Source organism: Anguilla rostrata, chromosome 5 (assembly GCF_018555375.3).
Source record: "Anguilla rostrata isolate EN2019 chromosome 5, ASM1855537v3, whole genome shotgun sequence".
Classification (NCBI taxonomy): domain Eukaryota; kingdom Metazoa; phylum Chordata; class Actinopteri; order Anguilliformes; family Anguillidae; genus Anguilla; species Anguilla rostrata.
The window spans coordinates 23693410-23702739 of record NC_057937.1 but is presented as its reverse complement, the minus strand read 5'-3'; the positions used below and the strand labels follow the sequence as shown (position 1 = coordinate 23702739).

The 9330-nt window shown below is 39.5% G+C and overlaps 1 long non-coding RNA gene across 1 annotated transcript; it reads left to right on the top strand.

The window, feature by feature from the left end:
- Positions 1-3871: 3871 nt before the first annotated feature.
- On the top strand, positions 3872-8233 carry LOC135254989 (uncharacterized). Its single transcript, XR_010330024.1, has 6 exons — positions 3872-4032; positions 4144-4385; positions 4523-4582; positions 4681-4760; positions 4872-6753; positions 6791-8233. It is a non-coding gene; the product is annotated as an uncharacterized LOC135254989 (long non-coding RNA).
- Positions 8234-9330: the final 1097 nt, after the last annotated feature.

Sequence of the window (9330 nt, the reverse complement as noted above, 5' to 3'; positions counted from 1 at the left end):
CATCTGATTGATTGACCATCAGTGTAGTCGATGTTCTTCCCCTGTGGTTCATATTGCTAATGCGTGAGCTAACCATGGATAGCCTACCTAGCTCACTGGCAAGCTGATATGCTATAAGCATATTTGTTTTGCTGAGAAACCTAAATTGAAGATAACTGAACATAATTGTATTATTAATGTCATACATATAACGTGATTACATGACACAGTACAGTCACGGATGGAAATTAAACTCCGTAAACATTTGATAATATATTTTAAAACATAACGGCAGACAGTCAGCTAGCCTCAAGTTCGTTCTGCAATCGTTCGTTCAGGTGATGGGCTTTTCCGCACCAGACTGTCAATCACATTGCAAAAATCACAGAACCGCTTAACTCTATGGTTTTGGCTCCAAATCGACAACATGGCCATGCCTGCCATTGAGCTTCAAAATGGGTTTTAGAGACCCACGGAGAGTCAATGGGTGGCGTCACAGTAGCTTTGTCCATATTTTTTACAGTCTCTGGTTGGAACATTGCCAAAATGTGGTGGAGGGTTGAAAATTGTTTTCATATCGTCCCATTCCCATACAAGAAAACATGCGAGAGGACAGAGTGTAGAAATACATACAAGAGTTAATTATTACACTTTTAGGTACTGTGCAGCATTGTGACAATATTTGTGCATTATGTTTAAATCTGATATCATCTTAAACCTTCGTAAGGGACTCATGTATATGCTTTACAGTGGACAAAAAGCATTATGTTCCGTTTTGGAGAGATTTTGGATTTGTTTCTGGACCCTTAGCTATTTTAGACCACTGTACTGACAGAAAGCTTGTAATTACCACTTGAAAATGATGCACAGTGAGTTCCTTCAGTAAAAACAGTTGATTTGTAGTGAAATATGTGAATTTGTTGTGATTTGCAGCAATGCATAATTCAGACATTTTGGGTAGATTTGGAAATGCTGGGTACACTGCTTAGTTTTTGCTTCTTAGATCTGTAGTACTTATATATATCCACCCTTACATTTTATGAACTTGTGGTCAAGAATTTTTTGGTATACTTTAACCTGCTGCATAGGCTATATGCAATCTCCCAGTATTTCATTGCGAACTAAAAAACAGCAAATTCATTTTAGATTTTTTGCCTAGACAGTTGCATTTGTGCCACTTTATTTCTTCCAAAATTATGAATATAAAGTAATCTAAGCTAGTATTCTAAATGGTACAAATATCTTGCTTCATTTAAACCATTTTTCAAGTGTCTGTGGTGTTCACATCTGGGGTTACAAAGCTTTAAATAGGGTACCCCCTAAATGGCCAAGGAGTGGCCAGATATGGCACGTGCGCTAAGTGGTGAAAGTTGTTGTTTGCTCTTTATTTTAAAGAAGCTATAAGGCAGATTATGAGATGAATGGAAGGACTAAAGCCGCTTTTCCACCCGAAATACCCAGAACTTTTAGTCCTAGGAACTACTTTTCAAGGACCTAAAAGGTTCCTTCAGACCATTGTTGTCTGTGTTTCCACCGCGGTCTAAAGTCCCGCAACGATTAGGCAAATTAGTCCGCTGATGTATGAAAAAGCGTTGTCGTCGTCGGTCCATCTGTCCTATGATTTCTTCTGTAACTCCATACTGCCACTGAAGTACGTTATTTTCCAATAACGGGACAGCCCGGAGGGGTTTATTCCACTTATACAACGGGGGTACCAATAATGACTATATATGGTTACTTTAGTATTTATTGATTTTTATCGACTTAATCACCTGAAATTGAAATTTTATCCACAGCCGTTTGGGCATATTATTTTACTGTTGTCAAGCAAAACTCTCATTGGTGGTTCGACTTGGACCATTGTTATGCAACAAACAGGATATAACAAACCAATATACAGATTGTAACTGTTTTATATATCCTCTCAAACACATTCATTATGTTTTTATGCAAACATTCACTTTCATGTTTTGACATCCGAGGCGACAGAATGCATTCACATTCCACAAATAACTGGTAACAACAGCAGAAAACATGCACACGTCGTAAACAATTTGCTGTTGAATTGATGAATTCGACTCTCATCGTCATTTCCATGTAGGCTAATCGCAAAATGACAAGAATAAATAGAATGAAAATTCAGACTTGTGTGAAAATTTATATTGCAGTGGTACAACCACGTTTGCTTTCCTTCAAAGTTACTGCTAGCAGAGCAGCAAAGTGTGCCCTCCAGATGCGAACCATGCACCATAAATTAGAGTCCATGTCTAGTCTTCCTGGTCTTTTTATGGAACTGAAGAATCGAAGAGTAAAATTATGGCAGTCTGAAAAAGCAAAAGGGACGATTACTAGAATTAACCTGTTATTTTACCCTGACAAAAAGTGCGGAAGGTGATTTCCAGTTTGCTTTTACTGTATCCCCAATGTAAATTACGCAGAACTACCGCATACCTCACATAACTGTGTCAAACGTTTTGAGTCAATTATAACGGGCTAACAAAGAAAATCCGGAAGAAAATATTCAGCAACTGAATTAAACCGTTTGAATGTTTTGGTACATAATATGCTGTTCCAGCACGAATGCTTAACATTTTATAAAATGAATATTAAAGCAAGAAAAGAACAGAAGAGCACACGTTATAATCCTCAGTCTTTTAATTTCTCATCTGTTCCAAGACGTTGGCAGGCTATAACCAAAAGTAGGCTACTGCACCGCATAACATACAAGTTATATGAATTCAAGTTATTATTATGAAAATAAATCGGTTTGCGGCTGCAGATTTTTTAAAATGGCGGTTGAAATAAAATACGGCGAGTAGTCGATCAGAAACATTCAGCGCTTGCGCTCCACCCCAAAAGTTCCTGTACTTTTGGAAAGTACTACCCCCCGAGCAGGGACGTTTTTTGGTGGTAAAATCCCCGGAACCTAATTTAGACCCTGGTTCCTGCGGTGGAAACGCACTGAGTTCCTCAAAAGGTTCCTAGTTCCTGGGGAAAGTGATCGAAACGCGGCTTAAGTGGCCTCCATGTTCATGGCAAACGGATCATCACAGTGTGAACATGTAACATTGTACCAGGTGTCAATGACTTTGATGTGCAAACAACAAGTAGCAGCAGTAATGCTATGTATTTTTTAAGTGGCATGAAGTTAATATAGTTCTTCCTGTTAAGCCATGGCAGGGTGTGGCTCACGTCATAAAGACCGTCAATGGCCTGTGTCAGACATCAGTGGGCATCAGCACAAGACTGTGTTTCCTGACAAATGTCACACCAATGAGAAAGAGATGATGTATGCAAAAGTGCCTTATGTAGTCTATAGCATCTAATACTGTGTTATGTACTGTATAGCATGTCATACAATATAATTGGATACATGCAAGGTTGTTACATCGCTTAGTGTTGTAACAACATTCATTAGCTTATTTATTAACGTGTTTGATTTATCTTTTGCTTCCTGTAGTAACATGTTTGATTTGTGTTTTCTTTATGTAGTTTGTGTTCGTTGTTGGCGATTCCCATCTCAGAACTTTTGCTGATGGAGTTGTGAACATGCCAGAGGGTCGGCTGTCCTTTGGTTTTATGGCCACACCTGGAGGAGATGCAACAGCATTGCGTTTGGAGATCACCCATCTTGGTGATACTCCACGTACTCCGGATGCAGTGTGTCTGCTTGCCCCAGGGAACAACATGACCTCAAGTCGCACTATTGAGGAGGCTGCCAGGGCCTTTGGGACTCTCCTCAGTGTTGCATTGCACTGGCCAAACAAGGTATGTGTGAAATCATAAACACACTCAGACAAAGGCAGTGATGTCCTTCAGTAGAATGTTATGTGTTCACAAAGGGAGTAGTAATAGTCACAGAAATTAAGTAGGTTTTGTTTTAGTGCTAATAGCAATTTGTTATTTCTCGGTGTTTGTGGTGGATTTCCCCATACGACATGTACATGCAACACTGGAGTACCAGCTTCTGCTAAAGCAGGAATATCACCGAGTTGCAGCAAAGATGGGGGTGCGGTACTTCTCAACAAACAATGTTTTCCAGCCATCCAAAAGGTATATTCCAAGAAGTTGTGGATACAACATCACTGTTCTTGGAGTACATAGTACATTCTTATGCATATTTCTCTGGGACTTAATTATTATTGCCATTACTTTTTGTTTAAGGCATCTGTGGTGTCAGGATCTGGTACACCTAAGTGATGACGAAGATATGCCTCTCCTTGCGGACTTCATTTGGAACACTTCATACAGCATCCTGCACATTCCTGTCAATCCTGTGCCACTTAGAGTGCATCCTACACTCAAATGATGCTTCCACAAAAACAAGAAGGAGCATGGTACTTCATCACAGCCACAGTGTGTTGATCGATCTCAACGCTCAGCAACATCCTATCGGCCCTTTCCAGGTAATAACTGCTCTGTGTGTTACATAAAATTGTCCATTGTTAGTGGTGTCCAATGTTTGAACAATGTTGTGTCTCTGTTTTTTTCTCTCTTTTTTTGGTTTTTCTAAACCCGTATGTCTGTATGTTCTTGTGTGCAGCTGTTAAAATGAAGTATGTCGACCATGACCAATGGACGCATCTGGTCCCTACTGTTCCAGGTAATTCTTGCATGCCAATGTGTCTGTGTCCTGATGTGTTACTGTTACATTGGAGACCCATATTTCATTTAAGTCATGTTGTTTGTGCTTGTTTCTAGATGTGAGGATTCAGGTCCGGGACCGGCGTCATTGTATACGTCAGCATGCTGCCAAAGGACTGTTTGTTGACATACAGCAAGTACGTTTCTGTTGATGTATACACTTTGTTGAACTGTTCAATTACGTTTTCTAAAAAGTATTCCGTAAGTATTCAACGTAATTAACTCCTAACATCAACTTGTGTTTACAGCAAATTGTCAATGGGGGTAGGATGGAACGCATCTTTGACACATACGTCCTATGTTACCCTTTGGCCTACCGCCAGAACGCCAAGCCTGTCCATGACCCAGCATCTCAGTCCGTGGCTGAGAAGAAATCCCTGCACATCAAAAAGCTAAGTGCTGTTGGTTCAGGGCATGTGGGTCGTAGGCCTTTGGTAGTAGTTGACAGGGTCAAAGAAGTTGTAGGACAGGAAGATGTTAGGGATAAGGTAGTAAGGAGGAGAAAGATGGGAAACATAAACACCAGTGTTACACAGATAGAACAGAAGCAGGAGTTGCCTACTGAGAGAGCACTGAAACAGGAGTTGGCTAGTCAAATAGTATAGAAACAGAAGTTTGGTAGGGATGAAGGAAGTGTTGCTGGTCAGGGGCAAGGGGGTCACATGCTTTCAGAAGTAGGCAAAGGGCTTCAGGATACACAACACATACACGGGGTATATAGCTGGATGATGGTATCTAATTTCTGTGTTCCCTTCCAGCCCACTTTTGAATGTCCCAATAAGTTTAGTATTGCAGAAGTGCGTGATGACAACACATTGCCAATAGCTTGTGAGCCAAATGGGGTGAAATCATTGGCAAGTAAGACACCAAATACACAGGACAACAAAGGGGGATGCCTTCTGTGCATGACACAAGTGGGGGAGATTCAGGCCATAACAGTGTGCTTACAGACAGTAGCTCATACTGATATTGAAAACAAACAAAAGGAAATAAACAGCAGACCAGCTGCAGTACTTGCCATAAGAAAGGGCAAGAACCACATAAGAGGAGGTATTTCAGACGGCAATTAGCATAGCAGAGCAGCATGGTATCCAACTTAGAAGTAGCAATCCAAACAAGGCCAATGGTAATTGCTTGTATGAATCCATTATTGATAACATAAATGCAAGAGAATGTTTTGCAGAACATTTGACAGAAAGGCCTGAGCACTATAGAAAGGTCTGGAATACTGTAGGTGAACAGAAAATTAAGGCATCTACATACTATCCAAACATATATACAGAACAGCAGTGGAGAGAAGCATGGCAAATTTTGCAAACAACTAACCAATATGACCTAGACTATTTTGGTGATATGGCTATCCTTAGTTGTGCTCATACTACTAAGAAAGATATCCTTGTTTTCAACACACCTTGGAAAACAACGACTGCTCAATCTCATAGTCCAATATATGTAATATCTGCAGATGCAATAGATCCAGCAAATGCAAGAGATACTCATGTTCCATTGGTGTTGGCATACAATGGCCATCATTTTGAAAGCCTCATTCCTGTTTCTAATGTTGATGTTGACAAAACAATTGTTTTGGTGGATGCATACAAGACTGGCACGTATAAGACTCCTAGGTCTTTAGCACAAATGTTTGAGCTCATTGGAAATGATTTACACAACACAGAAAGAGATTGTCCCATAACAAATAAAACCATATGTACACAGACCACAGAAAACCAGAAAAGAACAGAGCTTGCAGCTACCACCATTAATGTCCAGATTCAAAATTACGCTCCTAAATCCAAGAATTTAGATGAAGGCAATAATACCAGTGATACCGTAGCAATAACTTTGCCAGATGTATGCAACAGCTGTCAAAAGCCATTTCAAAGGCTGCTGGTACATTTGCGCAGGTCAAAACAATGTCAATTACATTACAACATGCAATCTTTGTATCAAGAAGTAATTGTGAAACACACAGACCAAAAACCTGTATGGCAAGCTGCCAAACGTCAAAAAATGCAAAAACATAAGCAAACTGAGGTCATCGTAGGCCTAAACCATGTTGAACAACAACCTCTACCATGTCAGAAAGAGAAAGAGTCCACTCCAATTGAAGCCAGTGCAATACACATGAAAGTTACAAGGAAAAGACAGTTGCAGGGTAATTCTGTAGATGTCACAGGAAAAAATGTTTCACCATGTAATGTAAATAAAAACACAGAAAGAGATTGTCCCAGAACAAATGACACAATATGTAAGCAGGCCAAAGAAAACCAGAAAAGAACAGATCTTGCAGCTATCACCAGTAATCTCCAGATTCAAAATATAGGTCCTAAATCCCACAATTTACATGAAGCCAATAATACCAGTGATACCCTAACAATAACTTCCCTAGATATATGCAAGGGCTGTCAAAAGCCATTTCAAAGGTTGATAGTACATTTGAACAGATCAAAACAATATCAATTACATTACGACATGAAATCTAAGAGCAATCCAACAATGCTTAATCCAAATGCAGATGAAGTTGTTTTTTTCAATGAAATGGAAAGCCCATGTCTCACATTCTCTCCTTTCACTATGGAGCAAAAAAAAAACCACTTTGTTCAAAAATTAACATCATCCACAACCTGAATATGTTGATACACAAGAACCAGTTCCAATGAATGTCCCAATGAAAGATCCTTGTGAGACAAAGGCTATTGTAGGTGATGGTAACTGCTTTTTCAGAGCTCTGTCATTTTCCATTAGTGGAAGTGAAGGTCATCACAGAAAAATCCGACTAGCTGTGGTTAAACATATGGAAACAAATGCATCACAGCATGCTCCTATTCTCAAAGATTGATATTTTTCTGTTGAAAACTATGTGAAAGCATCACGCATGAAATATGTTAAAACTTGGGCATCTGAGGTGAAATACAAGCAGCTGCAGATCTCTTTGGAGTTGATGTTTTAACATACAGTCGCAACAAGTGGTCCACAGCAAATGGAAAGACAATTCACACAGCTATATACCTAATCACTGCAACGCGTCTCATTACGAAGTAGTTACATGCGTTAAGCATCACAATTCTGCCCTATGCACTAAACTCTGCAACAAATCCAATGAATGCCCTCAGTCACATCAGATAAGGAGTTCTTCAAGTCGACGTGAGCTTGACAGAAAAAACAAACAATATGAAATAAACAAACAATTCCAAAATGCAAAAAATAAAATAGGAATTAAAAGATACAATGAAGATGAAAACTACAAGAAAACTGAAAAGAAGGCAGCATAAACAAATACGCCACTGATGCCCAACACCGGACAAATGTGAAACAATACAGTGCACACAGATATGCCACTGATGAACAACACCGTGCAAATAAGAAAAAGTGCAGCATAGAAAAATATGCCACTGATAAACAACACCGTGCAAGTACAAAACAATACAGCATAGACAAATATGCCACTCATGACCAACACCGCACAACTGTGAAACAATACAGCATAGACAAATATGCCACTGATCAACAACACCATGCAAGTACAAAACGATACAGCATAGACAAATATGCCACTGATGAACAACACAAGGAAAATCTGAAACAGTACAATATTACCAGAAGGATTGAATCAAAGAAACAAAGACAACAAATGGACTACATTGTTCAGAAATTCAAATACAAGGTTAGGACTGGTCCCCAATATGTGTGCTCCGTATGCCATCGACAATTGTTTAACCTCTTAGCGCACAGCCCCTAGTGGTGGGCACGCCCGCGTGCCTAAATTACTAAACTCAAACATTCGGTGCTACTGCAACCAAAGTGTGAGATGAAAACAGAAACGCGTTGTTTCAGTTTCATTAGTAGACGATACATGACAACTATGCCGAAAACGGAGTTTCGCAGCCCCACCATTGTCGCTCCGTCGTTCATTTAACACACACCCCCTCCCTGCAGTCTCATCTAAAAACACCCCCCCCTTGACATAATGGACAATATTGTCTATCTTGGCATTCATAAAAATATTCTTTCACCACTAAAAAATCGTATTCCGTCATAGCAACAAGATAAACCCGACAATAGCCCTAAGATATGCCTATACAGCAGTGAAAACGCTGCTCACTGAATAACGAAATAAACGAGAAAAAGTTTTTAAAAATGATACCATGTCATTCTACAGTCAATATCTGGGACTAAATATTGAATAAATATAAAACCTTACTGTTGGTTTTACGTGTATATTGTCTTGGACAATCCGTTTGGGAAATATAGGCGCATCTGTGACGCCTGGGTATCTTCCAAAATAGCTGTGCGTAACACCACACCTGTTGTTTACGGCGTCGTTGCCCTTTTTAGTACAGTCTGACTAGATTTACAATTCATTTATTCGGTAGGCGAGAGTATAAGCTTTCTAACGATGTATAACATGTCTAATTCTGCTTTCGGAATAGCGTTTTATAGGTCAGCGTAACAGAAAATATTCTTAGCATAGCATTCACTTACGCAATCACACTCTGTTAGCAGACAAATACGATGCACCTAACGAAACATGTTCAAGGATATTTCGTAATTTCTTGGAAAATACTATTATTATTGAGGACTTCTGAACATAGCTAAGCCATATGTTTGCTGATAGACCTAGCTGACATCGTTTTCTGGAGCAAAACAGAAGCGAATAGAACAATATAGAACAAGATACTGTCTCTCTGTCTCTATCTACTGAACATA